Source organism: Chrysochloris asiatica, unplaced genomic scaffold, assembly GCF_000296735.1.
Source record: "Chrysochloris asiatica unplaced genomic scaffold, ChrAsi1.0 scaffold00065, whole genome shotgun sequence".
Lineage (NCBI taxonomy): Eukaryota > Metazoa > Chordata > Mammalia > Afrosoricida > Chrysochloridae > Chrysochloris > Chrysochloris asiatica.
The window spans coordinates 10,416,278-10,442,234 of NW_006408583.1; the positions used below are offsets into that span (position 1 = coordinate 10,416,278).

Below are 25,957 nucleotides of genomic sequence, written 5' to 3' on the forward strand. Positions count from 1 at the left end.
CGCCCTACAGAGCGGAGGAGAAGTGCTCCTTATCAACGCTATAAACCTTGACAGAAACCAAATGCCACATCTTTCTCCAAAGAACCTGTGTCAGTCGCCCAATGCTTTAACCCACTGAGCCACTAGGACCTTTGATCTCACAGAACTCCTAAAAGGGCTTTAGGGGTTGTCAGGGGTCTCCAGACTTTCTGAAAGCATTCTAGGGATCTCTCTGAGGTCCCCAGATTTGAGAATCATCAGTGCAGGCATTTGAAAAGTGTTTGATTGTTGTTGTTAAGTGCCATCTGGTCAGCTTTGGTACATAGCAACCCTGTATAGGGTTTCTGAGGAGCTTGAACTGCTGATACTGTAGTTCAAAGAGACTTTGCAGTCCAGCGTATTAACCCACAATGCCACACCAGGACTCCACCAGGTAAATAGTCGAATGATTTGGTATTTATTCAGTACTTCAAACAATATTTATAAGAGCTTACTGTGTGCTCAGTATTGTGATGTTACATGTGCAAACAAGTTGGACACAGTCCTTGACTCATGAAGATTATGTTTTAGTTGAAAAAAAATAGTAAGCACATCAACAAAGACAAGACAGAATCAGATATTCATAGGTACTATGGAGTCCTGGTGTGGCACTGTGGGTTAATGTGCTGGACTGCAAAGTCAGCTTGAACCATAAGGTCAGCGGTTCAAGCTCACCAGCTGCTCCTTGGAAACCCTATACAGGATCGCTATGGGGCAGAACCAACTCAACAGCACTTAACAACCACAACATGGATTATTGGTATGGCGCTGTGGGTTAATTGGGTTAATGTGCTGGACTGCAAAGTCAGTTTGAACCACAAAGTTGGTTTGAACCACAAAGTTGGTGGTTCAAGCTCACCAGTTGCTTGGAAACCCTATACAGGGTCACTGTGAATTGGAACTGACTCGATGGCACTTAACAACAACATAGGGATTATACAGAAAGTAATGTAATGGGAAAAAGTACGTGGGAGTGGGGTTGCAGAGATTGTACTATAAGTAGACAATGAATAGCTGAAATCAGAAGGATCAAAAGGAACAACTGGAAAATATGGGAGAATATTCCAGATAGTGTAGTGATTATAAGTCAGGCTGCTAACCCCAAGGTCAGCAGTTCAAAACTACAAGCTGCTCCGCGGGAGAAAGATGAGGCTTTCTGCTCCTGTAAAGATTTATAGCCTTGGAAACCCTATGCAGAGTTGCTATGCATCAGAGCCAACTCCATGGCACACCACCACCACCATTCAAGGTAGAGAGAAGAGCAGGGTCAAAGATCAGTAAGAAACTTCACAAGTTATAGGAATATAAGGAAATATTAAAAAAAAAATTTTTTTTTAAATTCCATGCAGTCAATGAAGTGAATGGAAAAAAAAAAAAAAAAAGATTTCAAAGTATCATGTAGTGTTAGGTGGTACAAAGTTAAGAGTTTGACTACTAACCAAAATATTGGCAGTTTGAACCCATCCAGATACACCTTGGAAGAAAGGCCTGGTGAACTTCTTCCAAAACATCAGGGCCTTTACAGAACAGTTGAAGTCTGCACACACAAAGTGATCATGAGTTGGAATCAACTTAGCAGCAACTAACAAGGTGAGTTCATCAAAATGATTCTATCAATAAAAACAATCAGGCAGGTGATGGGAGATCATTAAGGTCTCGCAGGACACCAGAAGGAGATAAAGTTTGATTCCGTTTGCTGAGCATAACCCCTGTGGGGGAAAAGACATTCTCTTATATGCTAGGCTCTGCATCTGTGACCTCTTCTACCTAATGCAAGAAATCAGCCCAACATATACTCCATCTTTAAAAGGATGACTCTCCAGAAAGGCACTGGACCCCAAATAGACATGTATTGCCTCACATAAATTGTTTGTGTACTAACATCAAAAACAGACAGATCTGGAAGTGATCAGAGGAATGTAAATTACAGGATGCTTGATGTGGAATAACTTCTGCATGTTGGCCAGTGTAGGTGCGCAGCCAAAAATGCACTGTGTGAATACAATTGTTTGGCAATTGCTGGTCTGTCACTTGTCCAAAGCGGTAAGTGTGTGAATGGTTGTATGGGTAATGATTCTGAAATTAGCAACCAGCTTTTCTTCTTGCTTCCTGCTCAGTGATATAGGATAACACATTGGAACTTGGCACATTTCTGGAGAATTCTTATGATGATCCTCAGTTGCTCAGAAAGCACATTTGGTCATCATTATCCCTTGCGTAATCAGTTTCTACAAACTATGGGATGATTTTACAGTTATGTTTATAGAATATGGGAACAAACTCCACACCTTAATCAAATCACTTAAAGACGAACCTCCTTAGATAAAAAGCATTCAAATATATATGAATGATTATTACATATCTGGTCTACACCTTGATTTATGCTATGTGAGTGATTACTTCATTGAAACCTCAGAAGGAATTGTAGGCTAGGACTCTTTAAAGTATTTACTATAAATAATATAAGTGTTTACCAGACAAACTTTTCCATACAAGGTGATGCACAGAATCTACAATGCATAAGCAATTTGAAATCCTCTTTGAAAGGGTGTAGAAACAGGAATTTGGGTCCAATCAGTACACAGAACTGCAGGTGCAGTGGCCCCACTGTTTAAAAGCTAGATCCATGCGAATAACGAGCTAATCACATTTTCAGAACAGCTGTGGCTACTTGGGTCGTATAAGCTTGTCAGGCATGGCTTCTGGGAAAACAAAAACAAAACAACTGAAAAGTTAATTATTGTGAACATTTATATTGCATTTAAAACCAGACTGTGCATCTTGAATAGAAAACAAGAAAATAAAACCATGACATTCCAAAGCTACCTATTTCCAAAGGAATTAAATTCTGACCTCTGAATGCAATTTAACAGTTTTGTCTTCACTTCCGGGAAGAGAAGGAGTGATGGTTTTCTCTGGTCAGTACTAACTGGCAACCAAACAGTACTAAACTGTTATTCAGCTAAGCAGTCTTCTCGGACTTTCTGATTCCCAAGTGCTTAGGAAGAACGTTTGAAACCTGTGCCTTCGTCAGCTAAGCCGAAAGTATGCTTGAGCTAAAATCAATCTGCACGACGCAAAGATGCTTTGGGCACAAGTGTGCGTTAGGAAAAGGATGAGGATTTAGGCCCCCCTCCTTCCCTGCTTGCTGCCGGAGAATGTGTGGTGCCCGTACTGAAGACAGACGTGTGCGCCCCAAGCTAGCGTCTGCGCGTCTCCGGGCGGCCAAGTGTCACCCACAGATGTGACTGGTCTGGCCCCCGACGCGCGACCGCCTGCTTCCTCTTCCTACGTCTCCGGCCCGAGGCCCAGACCAGGGAAGGGGAAGGAAGCCCTCGCCGCAAGCCGGCCTTTGGGCCCGCACCAAATGCGCCGCCACCACCAACTCTCCACGCCAGCTGCGCTCAACTTTCAGCTTTTTCTCCCAGCACTTTCTCGAGCTGGGTCTGCGTCCCCTGGGTTCTCCTCCGCTTCGCTCGCCTTCTCCCCACTGCGCACAGAGGGCCGCGGCTGCCAAAGGCGAGCCGAGCTGGACTGCCGCGGCGGGGAAGGAGGAGGAGGAAAAGGGGAAGAGGGAGGAGACGGCGGCGGCCCGCTAGGAGGAACTGGGCAAAGGGGACCGAGCCGGGGCGAGCGCCCGAAAAGGAAAGAGACGCCGCGGTTAGCAGCAGTCGGAATAAAGTTCGCGCCCTTTCCACGGCGTTCCACGGCCCTAACACCCTTCTCCTCTTCCGCTCCCCCGATTCATTTTTTCTTTTGACAGCTGGGCGCTAGCTGCCACCCCTCTACCTCCACGCCCGCACCCCCCGGGGGGCGCCAAAGTTGTTTTTCCAAGGACAGTACATGCAAAACAGGGCCGGGAGGTAGGGGAGGGGGCGGGTGGAGGAGGAGGGAGAAATATACATCGCCTTCACGAACTCCCTAGAAAATCCCAGGACCCACAAAAACAATCTCCACCAAATGAACCTACTTTTATTTTGCAAAAGGGAAGCAACATTGTAGTCACGCCAATTCTGCACCGAGGAGAAACTTGTGGGTTTTTCAGAATCGCCCGAGGCCACCTAGCCCGTGGGTCTCCGCCCTCCCGCGAGCAGCCCCCTCCCGGGACAGTCCGTTCCTTTTAAAAAAAAGAAAAAAGAAAGAAAGAAATTGGGGGCCCGAGGAGGGAGTCGGGGAAGTGAGCAGGCTCTGGCTGGGGGAGCGAGAGCGACCCTGGGCGCGTGTATAAATCAGTCACCTGAGCGCAGAGGGGCCGCGGCGAGGGCGCGCGCGGGCGGCGGCGGGCGGGGAGAGGCGGAGGCGGCGAGGCGGCCGCCGGAGGAGCCGGGAGGGGGAGGGAGAGAAAGGCCGAGACAGAGAAGCGCGAGGCGGCCGAGGGGCTGGTCCAGGCGCGGCCGCTAAGAGGAGACCAAGAGGCGGGGGCTGCACTTGACAACCAGCATGCCGAGATGGTAAGAAGTTTCCACCATCCTTTTGCTTTCTAGTCTAGACTTCGTCAGGAATGACCCCAGCGCCCGAGCGCCCCCGGGGCCGCCCGGGACCCTTGTTTTCCTCAAGTTCAGCGGCTTGAGGTGCGGGTGAGGAGGGCGGGCTGCTGGGAAACCCCAACCCGCCTGGCCCCTGCCGTGCTCCCGAAATCTTTCCCTCAACTTGGCCCCAAGTTTCCAGACGAGTTCCCGGTGGGAGGGGTGCTGTTGGGGGCGTGAAGGTGTACCCTCGCGCTCCGCGTCCGCTGAAAGGTGAGCGGCGGGCGGGCAGGCTGGCAAAGGGTGAGCGGGGGCTCGAGTAGTTGGGGACGGGCGCGAGGTCACGGGCTGGAAAGGACGCGAGGGATGAATGGAGCACTACCCGGATCTCGGCGCGGAGAAGAGAGCGTTTGGGACCCTCGGGAACTTTTCCAACTTACCCGGATTGAGGGGCCGGCGCGGGGCGTGGGTTCCCCGACGCGCTACTGCCGCGCCGAGAGGGCACGCCACCGGGCTCCCTCCCTTTTCCTTCCCCTTCGGAAGCCTCCCTTTGGAAAGGAAGATGGTAGGAAATATTCCTGGAGGTTTTCGGAAGAATACGCAAAAACAGGGCAGGAAAATAAGCTCTACAGTTATTTTGTTTAGAGGTGGAATTCTGCAGGAGCGGATATGCTTGACTTACACTTTGGCTAGGGGGGTGAAATAATGGGGTCTTGGGAGGGGGCAGAATCAAGAAAGTAGAGGAAAAAAAACAAAACTAGGTGAAATCCCCTTTAAGGTAATTAGTTGGAAAAAAAAAAGAAAAGTTCCAAGTGCAAGGGGTGGAAAGCTTTGGGATGGTTGGCGAAGCTACCTCCAGCACAGCTTCTCCCGCGAAGCGGCTTCTCTGCAGCGAGGAAGCGTGTCATCCGTTCGGCTAGTGATGACCGACTCTGTCCGCTTTCGGGGAAGTGATTTGTTAGAAATGGGACTTGACCCCTCCCTGCCTTTCAATGAGCTTCCATCCAGCGTGGCTATTTTTACCCCTACTTGGTGAACTCTGATGTACCGAGTTCTGCGTGTAGACGTTAATATGGAATATCTCAAAAAATGGGAGATAGCGGGATGGCACCCCCTCCCCCCCACACACAATGTGACATCTCTTGTTTCAGTGATCAAAGCCACAACTGGAGTGAGTGTAGGAGATGGGACTGTCAAATTCAGGCACCTTAAAACAAAACAAAACAAGGTAGCATGCGCCCAGGACTGTGGTTACAGCAATGCTGACAGAAATTAAAGTGGTTTTGAAAGCAGCGTGCGATTTATGATAGTTCCCATTTACCCTAGAGTCAAGCTGTTGTAAAACTGATGTACAAAAGACACCATAAAATAATCCTGTGTACCCAGGATTAAAGTGGCAGAAAGTGGCCTGTATTTTTTTTGTTGTTGGTGTGTTTTTTTTAATGTACTTCATGGGCAGTTGCAATTGTTAGAATCTGTGTTTGCGTGGGGGTGTCAAAACCAAATATGAAATATAACTGATTAGAACTGAAGTTTTTCTTTTAGCAGCATTTTGTACAAGAACCTTGTAGGTACTAATTTTTTTTTTGCCTTTTCCCCTAGCCTCTATTACTATTTGTCTTCACATCTATTCCCACATGCTAATCACTTTGAACAGTGGCTAAACCCATTTGTCACTAACCCATTTTGCATTTTTGAGATTTCACATGTTGCTGTGCACACATACGTACATGCCTTAAGTGGGGAGATGTCTTTCTGGTTGTATTTAGTGTTATGTGGGTGATCTGAAGATGGGCTTCAGAATACTGAGACCTTGTACAAATTAATGGATTTATCTGGTCAAATCACCAAAATTTTCTTTTGTTAACTTTACAGGGTGTCTGTATTTTATGCTCAGTTTGTAACTGTTTCATTAAAACCGTTCAGTCTTAATGAAGTTCTTAGTTAGAGCTACCCTCTCTGGTCCCAGAGAGCACAGTATTTAAAATTCGCTTTACCAAAGTAAGTTCAGGATTGTCTTCACCTGAGGGAAGTAATGTTGAGCCTGAATGTGAATTTAGTGTATAGAGTATTTTGTGAGAAAAGTTTTTTTTTTTTCTTTTTTTTCTCTTCAACAGAAAACTAAAAACTTGAAAATTGTAAGTTTGGTGTTGCTTTGCATATAAACATTGAGTAAGAAACAACCATGTGATCGAAAAATAAATACTAGGAAAATATTAATAGCAGCTGTACATTCTTAATACTGCCCCCCACCCCCTTACCTGTGGTGCAGGATATCTATCAGGCAGGGAGGGCTATGCCATTACAAAAAGCTGCAGAGGAAAGCAGAGCTGACTGTTGCTATATTAAAATGTAAGTGTTACAGTTTGAATTTTCAAGTGAGAGTTTTTTAGTTCAGTGCTTTACATAACATTTTGTCCTAATCTTGCTTGCTGTCAGGGATGTTTCATGGTTGTGCAATTGCTGCAGTCAAGAATGCCAATTTGCATTCCAGGAGTGTCATTTGATTACTTTTATCTGCACAGCTCCAAGACCGGCCCAGACCTCTCGTTTCATCTTGCCATGTCACGAGTCAATGCTGTGTCGTCGTCTTTTCAAAAATCTGCCTGATTTAGACAAGAAAGAAAAGTACTTTCATGTTGCAGCCGCAGTCCCCTGCTAACTTGTCAGCAGCAGGATATGATTCACTTGGGCCCAGAAGAATGGAACAGAGAGGCGGGTTAGGCGGTTCAATAAAGCCCACGGACAGGTAGTGTGTGACATCCCCAGAGAGCGGCAGTTAATGAAGAACAGGTCTGCTTAGTTCTCTACACGCTGACCTGGTGCTGTCCCCACAGTTTTCTCATTTGATCTCTCCCAGCAAATTGATCTTTTCTTGTATTTTTTTGCCTTCCAAGTTAGTCCTTGTGGGACTGAAATTAGCAGAGCAACTTAACTTGGATAATACAGCTGTTCAGAAAAGAAGAAATTGGACACTGGCTCAAAAAGGGGTGGGGGGTAGAGGGAGCTATTCTTTTTTGTTCCTGTTCCTGAGACTGTTTCTCCTCTATTAAAGGAGTCCAAAATAGGTGGTGAGTTGAAATTAGTGATTTCCTCCTTTTTTATGATAGAGTTAAGATTCTGCCCTAGTTAAAATATTCCTTAAGTATTTGAAAGATGGTCTTCATGAATATGAGGAATTCGGTTTAGTGTTTTTCATATACACTTGTTTGAAATGACTTGCCACTCGGCTCTGTGGCTTTTATGGCTATTGTAAGTTAGACTAAATATCAATGGCATATTTCAACTGTATGATTTATAGTCTTCTAAATAACTCCTGTCCCAAAATATCCAATACTGAATTGCAGAAAAGATTAAACAATAAAAAAAAAACTCATTACCAGTGTTGTGTATAAATATTATGGCACATGAAAATGTTTTCTACAAATTACCATCAGCATTTTTGTTTTACGGAAACTCCTCAGCTACACTGCTAATAAAGTTTTTTGTTTTCAAGATTGTGCATTTAGATGTCAGTTTTTAGAAAAGAGATCAGATCACTGGTTTGACTTTCTGTAAATATTCACCCTTTTTTGAAATTAATATTAACTTTAGGCAAGATGGACAAATCTAAGTTTCGGATATATACATAATTTATTTCAAGTTCATTATAGAATTTTGTATGTGAAACAAATTGATAGCAATTAATAGAGTCTTAACTTGATGTATATACAAGGAGCAACTTCAGCACTTTTTGAATTTCTCAGCAGATGGTCTCATTTACCACCTAGATCCTTAGAAGAAACCATTGAAAACATGTCTGTGGAAGGGGAAACAACCCTCTCCTCTTTGCTTTGTTGATAGGCCATTGGTTAGTAACTTCCTTTATGAAGAGCTATAGAGAACCTCATAATTTTATTATACTTAAGGTTAAAAAATAAATCACAGTGGTTATCAGAATGTTGCATAAAAAGTAGGTAATGAATACAGATTCAGTGTTTAAACTTGGGTGGTGATAGTGTGGATTTTAAAGCTGTGACTATAGCGTTAGAACTTTTTACAGGAATTGTCCAGGAGTCAGCTAAGATGTTTAGGGTTCTTACCTTTCAGATGATGTGAAGATTAAGCAAAATGCCACCAAATATGTTTTAAATCTGTTTAGGTTTGCGAAGTACTGTGTGTAGTTTTGCCAGCTGGAGTTGTTCTCTTACTAGGCCAGCCTTCAAAGTTCTAGTAAAAGTAACTTGCCACTGAACAAATGAGTTGTGTGATACCTTCTCTCAGTTCACAAGCACACTCTCCTTTCTGCAAATGATTATTTTCTAAGTAGATTTTCATATGAAACTGTACTCGGAAGGGAAGACGACTTAAAATGTTTCACATAATAAGCAAAAATAATAAAGCATTGATTAAACAGATATAGTAACAATCAGTAAATAAGTTAAATTGAAAGAAATAGGGTCTGAATGGTGTGAAAAATTAATATTTGGTGTTGAGTTTAACATTTACATCACCCTTTCTACCAAAATTTGTGACATGTTTACTATCAGAACCATCCATCATAATTGCTCTTTAATATTTATATACTCATTTTTATGAGCATTATTTTGGACAAACTTATTTACCAATTAAGTAAATATCATCATCCAGTGAGATAAACTACCCAGATTTGTCTTTTTTTTAAATCACTTGCACAGTAGCTTTTATTATGTTGCTAGCCAATAAAAGTATTTGTTGCTTATTAGAGCCCTCATACACTCAAGAGTTCAGCTATAATTTAATTTAGCTTTTCAAAGAGGCCCCCTTGTTTTAGAACATGTTCTCAGTAGATTTTGCCCTTTGTTGTGAACCTATATGGCAGCTCATGCATATGTATAAGAATGATCCTACAGATAAGTCATTTTTTTAAGGTTTTGCCAAAGCAAAGCCCTAACTATTTCTTAAAGAACAAATCTGTATATAAGAATGTCAGATTTCTTTCTTTGAGCTTCATGTGTTCTCTTTACATTTAGGAATTCCCCCCCCCCCCCATGATTTAAATAGTCCTGCCCCTATCATTTGAAATATGTTTCCCAAGGAATACAACCTTCTCTTAAGTCTTGTGCAAAGACATTAAAGAAGAATTATAAAATTAAGTTCAATAATTAAGAATTCTATGGAGGACATTTCACAGTTAACAGTGACTTGAAATTACACCAAGTTTGCCTTGCACTGTTCACTCATTGCTAACATGATAGATTCAGGTTCCTTCCAATAACTGCTGGGAAGCTTCTCAGTGAATGGAAAGTGACTGGAGAGTTTTTTGGGTTGTACAAGACATATTCACTAAAGACTAGAGTTTGACTGTAAAACTTGAATATCATGAGTGTCAGGAATTCTACAAGGACAGCAGAATGTGGTGTGCTGCTAAGTGAGTCTCTGCATGTATTTATCTTAACAGTGGGAATCACACCAACTCAGTCCTCTAGATAACAGTATTTAATAGTTGTCAAAATGTACAGTATTGTCTTAGAACTTGTGGTTCATGAGTTCATAGTCCTCACTTTTTTATGTTTAGTACAAAGATGTAACAACCCACACAAAACATTTTTCTCTTATTATGACCTTACATTTGCCAAAGTGCCCCATGCTGAAATTCCTTTTCCGTATTTTTTTTTTTTTTTTTAGTCCAAAGCCAGACATGTACCCAGACACAAAAGCCTCTGTGTATAGCAAGCTGTTTTAAATATTGTGACTCCACGGTGGACTGTCCTTCCTCTGCTTGAGCCAAGGATCTCTGCTCAGTGTCTGTGGATTACCAAGCTCCTTCTTTATTGTACCTCTTGTCAGCTATTCCTATTCATTTAACCTTTCATTAGTGTCTGTGCAGCTTCACTGTCTGGAAAGGCAAGGAGAAACCAAAAGGCCTCACTGTCACAGTTATTAGATTTCTCGGTTACATCCCAGCAACCATAAAGAAGTAAAAGTGGACACTATTGTCGTGCCTGCTGCTGTCCTGGGGTGCGGCTCTTCTGTGCATGTCAGGGACATGTGCCACATGTTGATATGCATCCCGGGGATAAATGCCCAACATTGGGGACAGGCGGACGCTGGCAGTAATGAGCTTTGTAGGAGTTACTGCAGAGACCAAGAGTTGTGAAGGAATTTTGCTTAGCAGGCCAAGGAGCTAGACGGAGCTGAGAGTTGCCAAGATTTGCCTCTGCGGTGCTTGTCAGTCACATCGTTTCCATCTAAATTTCATTTGAGGGGAAAACTGAAGATATTTGACAGCAATGAAAAAAGTCTTGTTTTCTTTTTTCCGTCTTTGAGAGGACAGAAGTGATCATTCTGGTGGTGGACTAGTGTTTCATAACTTTTAAAAAATACTGACTAAATCAAGACTGAATGTATTGCTTTAACAGGTTTTCTAGATTCTTACAAATCTGAAAAATAATTCTGAGATATTCATAGATGTATATATGTTTGGAAATCTGTAAAAATAGTATACTGGGAGCCCTGGTGCCACAGTGGTTAAGTGCTCGACAGCAAATGGAAAGGTCTGAAATTCAAACCCACCAGCCACTTGTGGGGAGAAAGATGCTTCCATAAAGATTTGCAGCTTCAGAAACCCTATGAGGCAGTTCTACTCTGCCCTTTCGGGGTCCCTATGGGTCAGAATTGATTCAAGGGCAGTAGATTTTGGGTTTGTTTCTGTGTGGGTGGGTGGGGGGGGGGGGAGGGAGGTGGTTTTTAAAGATAATTCAGTGCATTATTTTTTCTGTACTACCTTCTTTCCCCTTTTTGTTTCCCTCTAGCATAATCTGGTACCATCACTTGGTTCTTTAGAAATGCATTTGCCTTAATGTAAAGAAAATAAAGGATGGTTATGGAATCATTTTCTAATCATGATAAGTAAAAACATTTGCAGCTTTAAGGTTGGAAAACATTCAGCATTTTAAATAATCAGTAGAATTACTGTAAGGATTCTGAAAACAAAATGGTAAATTATAAAACCATCATCTCTCCTTTACCTAAGATTTTTTTGTTTTAACTTGGAAATTCTTTTTTTTTTTTAACCAAGAGTTCATAAAATAGACTTGTCTTCTCAATTTAAATCTTTTTTTTTTTTTTTTCCTTCAGTTTACCAAACTCTTTTGGGGCTATCTAATCCCTTTTCAAATGTATTAATGACTTACCATCAAATCCCCTTAAAGTGCTTTATAATTTTCCCTTGAGCCTACCTTTTTTAGCCAAGGCTAACTTTATAACCATTGTATTTGAAATTTTCACTAGTAAGCTCTAGCTTCAGGGAAGAGAGAAGAACTCTTTTCACCTCCCTCCTCTGGGTGATGCAGCTGGTTTGTACTCAGTGAAAGGTTGGTGGCTCAGCCTCACCCTTTGATTCCAAGAAAGACAATCCTGGTGCTCTGCTTCCTGAAACATCCCAGCTAAGTAAACCCTAGGAAGCTCAGTTCTACTTTGTAACTCATGGGGTCACTATTAGTTGCAATCAGCTCAGGGACAATGATTTTTTTGTTTTTTTTTTGTTTACCTCCCTTGGACGTCTGGTGTGGTGCTGTGGAACATCACTGGACTACAAATCACAAGGTCCGTAGTTCAAACCCACCAGCTGCTCCTAGGAAACCCTTTACAGGGTCACTACAAAGGCACTTAACAACAACACTTGAGATACCCTGCCAGCCTAGGCCCATACCCACTATCTTGATCATTGGATGAATGGATGTGTTGTGTATATTGTAATATCCAGATGCATCTGCCCCATCTTCTGAGATGCCAGGTTGGCCTTCCCATAGATACAATAGAGTCGGCTAGTTTCCTCCTTGGTAATAATCCAAATTCCATTTATTATATGTTGTATGTATGTGTGTGTCTGTGTGTGTTGGGGGGGGGACAAGAGGAAAATGGTCCTTGAGAAAACGTAATTGTTGTTAAGTGCTGTCTAGTCGGATCTGACTGATAGTGAAGGTCCTGTCTAGGCCTTCCTAGGCTGTAAATCTTATAGGAGCAGAAAACTTTGTTTTCCCCCATGGAGTGACTGGTAATTCAAACTGTAGACCTTTTGGTTAGCAGCCCAGTGAGTAATCACAACACCACTACGCTATCAGGCTGCAATTGTAAGCCAATCCTGGGGTAAAATTAGTATTAAATAATGAGCCTTGCTTACACAGTGGTTAAAGCACTTGGCTGCTGACTAGAATAGGTCAACAGTTTGAACCCCTCAGCTATTCTGAGGGAGAAAGGATCTTAAGGATCCTTTAGAAACCTATGGGCATTCCTATAGGGGTCACTGTGAAGCTACCTGTGGGTTTGGTTTTTATGTAGTAAATAAAAAGAAAGGGCTACATGGCAGTAACCACTCGCTACAGGTATCTGGCACCTGGTCTTGATTCAGGTAGCTGATTGACCTTGGGAAACAGCTCTGCCATTCTTTGTCTGTTGAAGAGGGAAGAGGAGCTGGGCCTGGTCGGGTTCCATTCTATTCCACCTACCTTTGATGGTTGCCATTTCCTCATTTTTAAACCAACAACTTGCAGCAATATCTATTATGAGCTGGGCTGCTAACTGCAAAGTCAGCAGTTCAAATCTACCAGTCACTCATTGGGGAAAAGGTGAGGCTTTTGGCTCCTGTAAAGATTTACAGCCTTGAAAACCCTATATAGGGACCCTGAGTTGAAACCAACTAAACAGCACACAATACCACTACCCACCATAGTGTTGTTAAGTGCTGTTGAGTTGGTTCTGACCCATAGCGACCCTATATAGCGTTTCTGAGGAGCAGCTGGTGAGCTTGAACTGCCAACCTTGCAGTTCAAACTACTTTGCAGTCTAGCGCATTAACCCACAGCGCCACATTCCAACATTTATATTTAGTGTAATGAAACTTATAATCATAGTGGTTTATGTTTACTATTTTTCAAAAAGCTTTATTGAGATAGAATTTATGTGCCATACAATTCACCCATTTAAAATGTATCAAATTCAGTGGTTTATATTACAATCTAAAGAGTTGTGCTTTACAATCAATTTTAGTGCATTGTTACCACCCAAAAAAGAATTCTCTTACCTCTGTATTTCTACAAGCTTTCCCATTCTGGATAGTTCATAAAAATGGATTAATTTGTGACTCACTTTTTTAGTTAAACAATTTATTGTGAATTGAGTGAAGGTTTACAGACAAGATCATCAGTTTCACATTCAATAAATCATACACTTTGTTTCATTTGCATCCCCTCCATGCAACAACAGTCCCATCCCCCCCATCCCGCCCTGTGGTTGCCCATGTACAAATATCCTCTTTCAAATTTGTGTATATGTGGGGGAGTTATATATATATATAATATGTTATTGTTAAGTGCCACTGAGTCAGTTCTGACCCATAGCAACCCTGTGTAGGGTTTCCGAGGAGCAGCTGGTGAGCTTGAACCACCAACCTTGCAGTTCACAAATGGTTTTGCAGTCTGGCGCATTAACCCATAGTACCACACTAGGACTCTCTCTCTATATATATATATCCCACCCTCCATACCCATTCAGCCTATGTGGAGAATATTGAAAGTGCCATTGACTGCCAAAAGAACCAACAGATCTGTGTCGGAAGAAGTGCAGCCAGAGTGCTCCTTGGAGGCCAGGATGGCCAAACTTCATTTCTCATACTTGGGATATGTTGTCAGGAGGGACCAGTCGCTGGAGAAGGATAGCATGTATGGTAAGGTGGAGGGTCAGAGAAAAAGAGGAAGACCCCCAACGAGATGGATTGGCAAAGTGGCAGCATTAGTGGGCTCAAGTGTGGCAATAGTGAGGTTGGTCCAGGATGGGGCAGTGTTATGCTGTGCCTAAAGTTGCTATGAGTCGGTGCTGACTTGATGGCATCTAATAACAACAACAAAAAATATACACATGGAACACTGTTGTTCCAAGGTTGTGTATACATCACTATTTAGCTCTAGCCCCTTTAACCCTTGCATACCTTCTTGTATCTTCACCTGTCTTCACCATTCTTCTGCCGAGGTGGAAACCTCCCTCTACTTGTATATTGCCCTCCAGGTCACCTGAATTAACTTGTGTCTACCCTGTAGTCCTGGTGTGGCGCTGTGGGTTAATGCACTAGACTGCAAAGCCATTTGAACTGCAAGGTCGGCAGGTCAAGCTCACCAGCTACTCCTCTGAAATCCTATACAGGGTTGCTATGGGTCGGAATCTACTTGCTTAACAACCAAAAACCCTCTAGTCAGTGAATTACTCTCTCTTCCCTCCCACCCCTGGAAACTGTCAAAGAACATTCCTCTTAGTATGACTTTCTTGAGTTTTTACAATAGATGACTCACTTATGTAGCATAATGTTTTCAACATTCATTCAATTTGTGCCATGCGTCAATAATACATTACTTTCTCAAATTTTGCTTCATTGTATGCAATCTTTTACTTTTTCAATGATCATTTGATGGACACTTGAGTTGTTTCTACTTTTTGGCTTTTTGAAAAATGGTTCTATAAGCATTTATATACCAATTTTGCGTGGACTTAAGTTTTTATTTGTTAGGTATATGCCTAGGAGTATATACCTTATGAGTGTAATTGCTGGATTACATGATATTCTCTCTTTAACCTTTTGAGGAACTGCCAAATTGTTTTCCAAAGCATCAGCACTATTTTGCATTACTATCAGCAGTATATGAGCATTCTAATCTCTATTGATACTTGCCAACACTTAGAACTGTCTCTGTCTTGCTCTCTTTCTTTTTTAGCTATCATAGTGGTTATGTAGTGGTTCTCAGTGTTGGTTTTAAAAATATATATATATATAAGTAATATTTAATTGTATTTTAGGTAAAAGTTTAATGTTGTAGCATTTCTCTGATTGCTAATAATATTGAGCCTCTTTATTTGGAGAAATTGGTGTTCTAATTCTTTGCCCATTTTTCATTTGGGTTATTTATCTTTTTATTGAGTTGTATGAGTTCTCTACATATTGATGATACAAGTTTTCTTACCAGATTTATCATTTAAAGTGTTTTGGGACCCATCTGGTGAGTAGTACTTTTACTTTATGGTACAACATCCCTTAGCGCACACAAGAGTTTTCAATTTTGATGAAGTCAAAGTTTAAAATGTTTCTTTTGTTTTTGAAATCCTAAGAAGCCATTGTCTATGCAGCATCACATAAGTTTAATCTCTTAGGTTTTTTTTCTAAGAGTCATATAGTTTGTGCTCTTTGACCCATTTGAATGGGTTTTTGTATATGGTGTGAGGAAGGGTAGTCTAATAACTTTATTCTTTTGTATATGTATATCCAGTTGTTTCTAACACCATTTATTGAAAAGATGACTCTTTCCCCCATAGATTTGTCTTGGCACCGTAGTTGAATATCAACTGACTATAGACATTAGGGACTGTTTCTGAACTTGTCATTCTGTCACATTGATCTGTGTCCTTAGCTGGTACCACACTATCTTCTTATTGTAGCTTGGTAGTAAAATTTGTAATTGAGAAGTGTGAATCTTCCAACTTTGTTCCTCTTTTTCATGATTGTTTTTGTTATTCGTGTTCTCTTAGCAGTTAACTTTTTTTTTTTATTTTTAAGTTTTTATTTTAACTGAGTGAGAGTTTACATGGGAGAACATCGATCCTTTACACCTTCGTTTCATTGCAGTGATTACAATCTCCGCCATGCATCATCATTCAACAGTATTTGCTCCCATTCCCTCTGTTTTGTTTGAGGGGGTGGGGGGTGTATACAGAAACACTCAGGAATATATAATAATTTAAGCAACCAAAGGGTACATTCTGCAAGCTTGCCTCCTGGCCACCAGCTCTCGGTCTTTTTCTTTCTATGAGTCCAGAGTCCTCAGCTGCTCCCTCTCTCCATGTCTTCGTCTTCTGTCTCCATCTCTGGTGTCGCTGCTTTTCTGGATAGGGTCCTGCACTCTTCTTGTGCTCTGCTCTCTTGATGGTCCTAGGGTTCTCTATTTCTGTTTAGCAGTTTACTTTTAAAACTCAGGTTTTTCAGAGTCTCAGACGAATAAAAGCTAAATTAAGAAAGTATATTCTATTGTTTGAGCAAGAAAACTTTTGGTGGTTTTCCAGAGGACAAGAAATATGTCAATCGGTAGCCAAAAGATGATAGGATTCTTAGTTCCCTGGGAAACACCCTGGTTTTACTTTGATGTTTCTTAATTATCATTGCCTTTGAAAGTATTCTAGGTGTTCTGTATGATAAGAGACACACTTCATGCCCTGCAGGGTGGAATTAAGTACCTAGAAATAATTGTTTTTGGTTTTATAAACACCTCTAAAGGAAAGGGGAAAAAAATCATTATTGAGAAACTTTGTCTTCCCAGACATCCCGTCATGACCAAAAAAAACACCAACAGAGATAAAACTAAAAATTATTCTGTATCCAAACTCAAACTGACTAGTCCAGTTCATCTTTTAAAAAATGATAAAATCTGACAGGCTCATTTAGAAACATAACCTTATTTGCAGTTTACCTGGCAAATTTTGTAATATCTCACTGTTGACTTAGAGAAATTTGGAAACAAATGAAAGGTAACTCAGTATTCAGAGTCAGCTCTGCTGTGTCATGGTTGACTTTGTTTCCTAAAGTTCTCGTTTTCTCTTGAATCTTGCTAATAATGACCTGCATCTATTGCCACTTAAATCATTGCTTTGCTTTTATTCTGTTGGACCACTCTTTTTAATTTTTTCCTTTTCCAGAATCTAAGATTTCATGTATTTATTAGTCAGTCAGTCTCTTATTATTGAAATATGAGAACAAATTAGGAAACTGGTAGCTTTCCAATACATGTTCAATTGATGAGATCATAGTGAAATTATAACTAGGTTAGTATGTAGACACGTTAGGGTAGACTGTAGATAAATGTGTTTAACATCACATATGCGACTTTCTATAGACCCAACTTTGGTCTTCTCCACTGTCCCATGATACCTGATTTTGTTACCAGTTTTCATTCAAATCCATTGTGGAGTGGGTGGTTCTGCTTTGGTTTCTTGGCAAGGAATCTCTTGATCCTATGATAGTCTATGAGGAGACATAGAGAGGAAGATGGAAGGCTGTCACACTTACCACAAAAGAGGAGAAAGGACCATTGTATTTGTGTGTGTGTATGTATGGGGGCGCTGCCTTTTGTTAATTTTCTTTTAGATACATTTCATTATACCATTGTTGTTAAGTGCCATCAAGTCTGTTCCCACTCATAGTGACTCATAGGGTTTCCAGGAGTCCTGGTGTGGTGCTGCAGGATAATGCACTGGACCGCAAGGTCTGTTTGAACCACAAGATTGGCAGTTCAAGCTCACCAGCCGCTCTTTGGAAACTCTATACAGGGTCACTATGAGTCGGAACCAACTTTACAGCACTTAACAACAACATGAGGTTTCTGAAGAATGGCTGGTGAACTTGACCCATTGACCTTGCGGTTCAAACAGACCTTGCAGTCCAGTGCATTAACCCGCAACACCACACCAGGAATCCTCAGTATACAGTTGTTGTTGTTGTTAAGTATAGTGGAGTCGGTTCTGTGACCCTGCATAGGGTTTCCGAGGCTGTAAATCTTTACGGGAGCAGAAAACCTCATCTTTCTCCTGTGGAACCGCTGGTAGTTTCGAACTGCTGACCTTGAGGTTGGCAGCCTGACTTGTAACCACCGTGCTACCAAAGCTCCTTGTCAGTATACCGTAAGCGTCAGTTATCAATTAGATGACTCATTCTGACCAAATATATATGTGATGAGTGTGTTTTGTTCTCAGCAATGTTTAAATATATAAACAATAATTGTTGTTATTACGTGCCATCTAGTCAGATCTGACCCATAGTGAACCCAGTATAGGGTTTCTGAGGAGTGACTGGTGAGTTTGAACCATTGACCTGGGGGTTCAAATGGACCTTGTAGTCTAGCACATCATCACCCCAGGACTCCAAACAATAATTAGCCAATATCAAAGTATATCTTGGGAGTCCTGGTGTGGTGCTGTAGGATAGGTACTGGACTGGTAAGCACAAGGTCAGTAGTTCAAACCCACCACCTGTCCCTTGGAAACCCTAGATAGGGTTGCTATGAGTCTAAACCAACTCCACATCATTTAACAAGAACAACAAAATAATGTCTCATGATATTTTTTGAGAATTTACTTTTGTCTTGGGAAAATTCTGTAAAGGATTTAAAATCACTTTACAAAAACGGGCCTGGCAGTAAATTTTTTTTGCAGACAGGTGGTGATTTTTAGTTATATTTACTTTTTTAGCACACCAAATCACACATTGTGTTTGTATTTGTACAAAAATTAATGTTACTTTTTCTACTCATATTAGTATGTGGCATGTGCTCGTATGTACAAGGGGACTTAAAAAGTTACTTGAAAAAATGGAATTAATAGATGATGGGATTTTTTTCACGAATGTTTTGAAGCCCCTTCTTGTGTTGCTTTGTGTGGAATGACAAAATCATGTGAACTGTTATTGACGGTATCTTCTATGGTTTAGAACCAATAAAGAATGTAATTGACTTAGTGTTATATACAAAGGTAGTCCACTCAATTTTCTGTCTTATGATTTTCAATTTTGCTGGATTGTACATTTCATTATGTGATGGATTGTTGTTGTTGGGTACCATCTCTGAGTCATGTTGTTAAATGCTGTTGAGCCAGTTCCGACCCATAGTGACCCTGTATAGAGTTTCCAAGGAGTGGCTGGTGAGCTTGAACTGCCGACCTTGAGGTTCAAATGACTTTACAGCCCAACACATTAATCCACAGCATCACACCAGGACTCACGAACCCTGTGTGACACGGTAAAAACCAAAACCTATTGCCAATGATTTGATTCTGACTCAGGGACCCTGCATAGGGTTTCTGAGGCTGTAAATCTTTATAGAAGCAGAAAGCCTTCGCTTTCTCCCTCAGAGTGGCTGTCAGGTATGAAATACCGACCTTATAGTTAGCAGTGTGGTGCTTATCCTACAGCACGCACCATCAGGGTTTCTGCAGACAGAGTAGAACTCCCCTAAAGGGTTTCCTAGGCAGTGATCTGTAGATAGCAGATCACTAGGTCGCTTCTTCTAGGTCGCTTCTTCCGAGGTGTGGCTGGTGTGTCTGAACTGCTGGCCTTTCATTAGCAATTCAGTGCATATCCTACAGCCCAAAGCTCTTTGTCTAGTGGCTTAAGGAAATACATTTTATCAACACCTAGGTATTTTTCAAGAAGTACATGAGATAATTTAGATTTCTCTCCCATTCAGAATGGTGATTACATTGGTTAATGTCACTTCACTTGAGTTCATAAAGGGAAACAGATTCCTAGCATGACATTTCTGCTTGTAGAGGACGATGATTAGGTCAAATGAAATTAGTCATATGTCAAGAAGCATCCAGGAGAAAATAATGGTAGTTTACAACCTCCTTAAGAGATGCAGGGAGTGTAGAAGACAAAATCAAATGGCTAACTAGATTTAGGTGAGGGTTTTTTTTTTTTTTTTTTGTGTGTGTGTGTGTGTGTGTGTGTGTTGGAGGGAGGGCTTAATAGGAGTGCTCATAATTTCATATTGCAATAAGTAATATAGTACATATTTTGGCAGTTTCAGTTGTATATATGGATAGCATGAGTGGATATTGAATATACTTTGTCACTTTTTTGGTGACATGTTACTGACTGTTTTACTAGTAGTAGTGTGAAATTGTATTCTTGAAATATAGATAGGCCAAAATAATAATCTGATAACAGCCAGCAAGTAAATGTGTGCCTATTACATCTGTGGAATATCTTGCTGCAGATTTTGATAACAATTTGGAAAAGTTGAGGGTTACGACATAACATTAGACGATGGTATAGTGATCTGGTTAAAGGAAAATCATTTAAAAAAACTGTACATTTGACATAGGCTTGGAGCTCTAGTTGACTGTTTTCCAAAGTGTAATGCTGTTGTTGTTAAGAGCTGTTGAGTCTGTTCCCACTCACAGTGACCCTGTATAGGGTTTCCGATGCTTTCCATCTTTGTGGGAGCAGAAAGCCTCATCTTTTTCCTGTGGGTTAGCTGGAGGGCTCGAAATGTGGACCTTGTGGTTTGCAGTCCAGTGCTTATCTTATGGAGCTACCGAGCTCCCAAAAGTGTTATGTTGTTGTTAAGTGCCATCAAGTAGGTCCTGACTCTTGGTAATCCTGTACAGGGTTTTCAAGGAGCGACTGGTGAGTTTGAACTACTTAATCTTGAGGTTCAAACTGACCTTGAAATACAGTACTTATCCTACAGCACCATACCAGGACTTATTTAAGAATATAAGAGTTCTGTGGGTATTTGAGTTTGTGCCACATGATGCTCTTAATAGATGGAGTAGAAGCTGTTACCCTAAAATTAAACAATTTCTGTTGAGTCTGAGTCACAGTGACCCCACATATGTGTCTGGTACTCTATAGGGTTTTGAGTGCCTGTTTTTTTGAAGGCATGTTTCTAGGCTTTTCTTTCAAGGTACCTCTGAGTGAACTTGAGTGATTCCATTAGCAGCCAACCATTTTAGCCCTTTTCATCACTTAGTTGTTAAGTGCCTTGGAAATGATTCCAACTCATCAGAACCTGGATAGGGTTTGAACTGCCAACCTGGTGGTTAGCAGTCCAATGCTTATCCTACAGTACAGAGTCACACCAGGACTCCATTTAGCCACCTAGGGACTGCCAAAATATTATAAGCACAAAATCCGTTAGGAGAGTAATCATATCTTAAAGGAGTACTCATAGGCCATTACTAATGGTCTTTATGGGCCTGTTGTTTGCTGTTTAGTAAATTTCAAGTTACGATAACTGTGTATGGAATTAAAATAAAATAGAATTTTTCCATGAACTGTTTCAGGCTTCCTCATGTGACAATCTGTAAGATAAGCACGAAACTGCTAACTGCAAGGTCTGCAGTTCAAACTTGCTAGCTGCTCCTTAGAAATCTTATACAGGGAACTAACTATATAGTTGGAACTGTCTTGAGGACACTTAACAACAACAAAAGCTATCTTTACAGTGACGGATTGCCAGACAATTTTCCCCACAGTGTGGCTGGTGGGTTTGTACCTCTAACCTTCTGGTTAGCAGCTAAGCACTTAACATTGTACCTCCAGGGTTCTTTCTTGGAAGGCCTTTTCTTTTTACATGCTATCAAGTCGATTGTAACTCATAAACTGTAATTTATATAGTGAACCTCTATGAGTAAAACTGCATCAAAGGGTTTTCTAGGCTGTAATCCTTATGGGTGAAGACCACCAGGTCATTTCTCCCCCAGAACTGTTAGGTGGGTTTGAACCATCAACCTTTCGGTTAGCAGCTGAGTGTTTCACTATTGAGTCACCAGGATTCCTTTGTAGACATCCTAATTTTGTCAGTAACCCATTTACAGAGATCAGTCCTTTAGGAATCATTTGAGCTGGTTTATCCAGACTGAGCAATGGATATAGGAGGGACTTCAAAGAGTTTAAGAGAAAATTCCGTTATCCCTTAATTCATTTTCCACAAACTTTTTGAAGCCGCCTTGTATATGTGTTTGTATGCAGGCATATTTCTCTGCATGCCATGTGAACTGGCATCCTCTGGCATGGTTCGAACATTCTTTCTTTTGCAGGCATATATCTGTGTGTTGGCTCTGCGGAGTTGAACCTTGGTATTTGAGCAGAGGTTATGAGGTGTGAAGGATTGAGTGATTTGAAGGCATCTTTCCACTATAGAAAAATCCTTTCTAGTGGCCTGCTTTGCTTATAGCACACAACTTGGTTCCTTTTCTCCTGGAGAGTCTTGGGAGGAACACCAACAACATTGGCCTGTTCCCTGATGCTGCTTGTTGCCCCCTCCCCTTTTGATTGTTGCCACCTTCTTACTAGGTATGTTAATACTATTAATCAGTAGAACTACTTTTTAAGGTGACTGAATGTTGGCTTATTTATGTGTCTAATACAGAACCCAGTTGTTACTGCGAATACCTTGTAGATATTGTTAGGTTAGCTTTGAGCTTTCTGAATAGGTGGCTTAGAGGGTTGTGTGTGTATGTGAGTGTGAGTATGTGTTGGGAGATGATGTGTCTCTGATGATTGTCTTCTTTGCATGTATTTTCAGTGACAGAAATGTTCCTCAGTTACTTGGGCTTCTCCTTTCTATTTAGATCAAGATTCGATTTTAAATAATATTTCATATTGTGTGATGCTCAACATCTGTTTTATTGTTGTATTTCATGGGTATCAAAAAAGACCAGAAAGAAAGCTATACCTTTAACTTCACACATTGGTCATTCCAGCAACTTCCCAGTACAGTTTCATTCTTTTACTTTCAACCTTTTATTCCTTTTAAAACAGCTTAATATGCTTTATATTCTGACTGGAGAGAGGAACATGTTAAGGAGAGAGAAGGTAGAAAGAAGGATCAGACACTGAACATCGATCGCCTTGATGTTAGAAGAATACAAGTTGGTGGCCTCCTGTTGTCTGACTTTTATCCTGACATCCATAGTTTCTTTCTGCATGTAAGTTTCAGAGTAGGCATGATACAAGACCTAGAATTTTGTTAACTATACTCACATTTATATACCTTCATAGATATGTCACTACTTGAAAATATGCTATTATATACATATCTAAAAAGGAACTTCAAAAAGTTGATGGGAAAAAACACCATTATTTTTACATTCCATTTTTCCCACAAACCTTTTGAAATTCTCTCATATATATGTGGACTCCTGGTGTGGCACTGTAGGATCAACCCTGGACTGCTAACCCAGTGTTGGCAGTTCAAACCTACCAACTGCTCCTCGGAAACCTGTACAGGGTCGCTGTGACTAGGAACTGACTTGAGATGAGTTTGAACCTCTGACCTTATGCTTCAAGCTGTCTTCTTGTAGTCCATTGCTTTATTCCATAGCACCAAACCAGGACATCCCCCACCCCTCCCCCCCATATTGTTGTTGTTAAGTGCTGCAAGTTGTTTCTGACTTATAGCAACCCTGTATAGGGGTTCCCAGGAGCAGCTGGTCAGCTTGAACCACTGACCTTGCAATTCAAACTGACCTTGTAGTCCAGCGCATTAGCCCAAACGCCACACCAGGACTCTTGTGTGTGTGTGTGTGCGACTTTGTATATATGTATGTGTATATATGTGTGTGTAGATGTCTGTATGTATATTATGACTAAGTTTTCTGCTTCTGCAAAGATTTATAGCCTCGCAAGTCCCCTAGGGAGTAGTTCTACTCCTGCCCTCTAGGGGTCACTGTGAGTTGAGATCCGTGGAAGGCAGTGGGTTTGGTTTGATTAGGTTATTATATGTCTTCCCCACTAGAATACAAGTTGCATAAAAATAGGAGCCTTTATCTGTCTGGTTCATTTCTGAATTTCCAATACCTGTAGTAGTTCTTTGCCATGGGAAGTAATCCACATATATTTATTGAATAACTGAGTGAACATGTATGATTATCCTGGTTGTCATGAACAGATCCAGTATTGATCATCAGGCCTTAGTTATTCCACGGATGGTCATTTATAACACCTGCTGCTGCAGTTTTCTGAACTGCTTCTGTTTAGCTCAGTTGGTTGGAGCAGTGGTTACCAGGAGGGATATAAACACCCCAAAGGGTAAACAAAAATCATCCTTTAAGATGTGGGGAAAATATATTAAAAACCCAATTATCCCCTTTTATTTTGTGTGCTTTTCAATGTGCATGATGAAATAGTGCATATATTAAGTGCCATTGAGTTGGTTCTGACTGTTAGTGACCCTGTATAAGGTTTCCAGGGAGTGACTGGTAAGCATGAACTACCGATACTTGCAGTTCAAGCTGGCTTTGCAGTCCAGCACATTTATGCACAGTACCACACCAGGACTCCAGTAGTACGTATGTAAGGGGTTAATTGTACAGTTCAAAACTTTGAGAATGTGGATTGAGCACGATAGAGAAAAGATGATTAACTTGTAGAAAGCAAATGTATATCCACAGTGCAACTCTTTCACAGAGTTTGTGCTGTTGAGTAGTAAAGTGGTGGGACTAGGGAGCTCTGGTGAGAGTGTGTAAGATCTGTTCTTGCTGTTCAGAAGATGGATTTGTTCTCAGTGGATTGGGGTGTAAGATGTTACGTGTGAAATTCAGCCTGAATGTATGCCTATCTGTCTGTCTGTCTATCTATCTGTATTGTACCTGTATCTGTATCTAGAAGTACGCATGTGGTGCTGCGAGTTTGATGCCCTGGACTGCAAGGTCGGCTTGAAGCACAAGGTCAGTGGTTCAAGCTCACCAGCTGTTCCTTGGAAACCCTATACAGTGTCGCTGTGAGTTGGAACCAACTTGAAGGCACTTAGAACAGCAACAAATCTGTATCTATGCCTTAACACATAATCTCTAGTGGGATTTCCCAGTATCATCAGTTAAAGTACACTTGTAATAGGGCTCAGGTATGCTTGCTTTTGTACATAGGTTAACATACATTTGCAAGTGTATAAGCTATTTTGGTGATGATTAAAACTTGTACCCTGATGATGGATCTACTTTTAGATATCTAGTTTTGATTAATCTTTGAATAGTGTTTTTTCTTCATTTTGTATAATTTAGATTTTTTAATTGAAGGTTTCTTAGAGACGTTGGGTTCCTATGACTTTTTGTTAACAGTTTTATTGAGTTGTAATTCATGTTCCATATGATTCTCTGTGACTAAGTTTTTTAGTTTCATTTTATACTTAAATTGTTGTTGGTAATTGCATTCAAGTTCATTCTGACTCATCACAACCCTGTGTAGGGTTTCCAAGGAGCAACTGGTGGGTTTGAACCACTGACCTTGTCGTTAGCAGTCTAGTGCTTATCTTACAGAGCCATACCAGAACTCCTTTGTAATTGTAGTGTTGGTGGTGATTTGTCATGGAGTCAATTCCAACTCATAGTGACCCTGTGTGGGTTTTCCAAGGCTATAAATCTTTATAGGAGCAGAAAGCCTCATCTTTTTCCCACAGAGCGGCTGGTTGGTAGATTTGAACTGCTGACCTTGTAGTTAGAAACCCAACTTGTAACCCAGTATGTTTCCAGAGCTCCTTTTGTAATTATAGTACATGTGATTTTTAAAGACCATTTATGTGAGAAAGAATTGAAATCTAGTTACTTGCTCATTTTGATTTTCGGTTTCAATCGTTAGTTTTCTGGTTATTGAGATACTACCAGCCTTGATCTATGATTTCTTGATCTTAGTTTATGCATTTTTTATACAGATGTGATTAAATATATAGTTATTTAGAATACCTTCTTACGTTAAATGAGGACTCCTGGTATGACACTGTAGCATAAGCGCTGGACTGAGAACCACGAGATTGGAGGTTCAAACCCTGTACAGGGTTGCTATGAGTCAGAATGGACTTCAAGGCACTTAACAACAAGAACTTAAATGAAGTTTTGTAACATTTGAAGAACATGTTAATAATGATTGACAGGATTCATAAACTTGAATAAAGCATTGAAATAATGAAAATACTATTCAGTAT

The 25,957-nt window shown here is 40.9% G+C and overlaps 1 protein-coding gene across 1 annotated transcript in view; it reads left to right on the forward strand.

Annotated features, from left to right (window-relative positions):
• The first annotated feature begins 4,357 nt into the window (after positions 1 to 4,357).
• Positions 4,358 to 25,957, forward strand: part of BNC2 (basonuclin 2) — a 569,819-nt gene continuing 548,219 nt past the window's right edge. The window contains exon 1 of the mRNA XM_006864478.1: positions 4,358 to 4,469. The gene's annotated coding sequence lies outside the window, so the exon portion shown is untranslated. The remainder of the gene's footprint in view (positions 4,470 to 25,957) is intronic.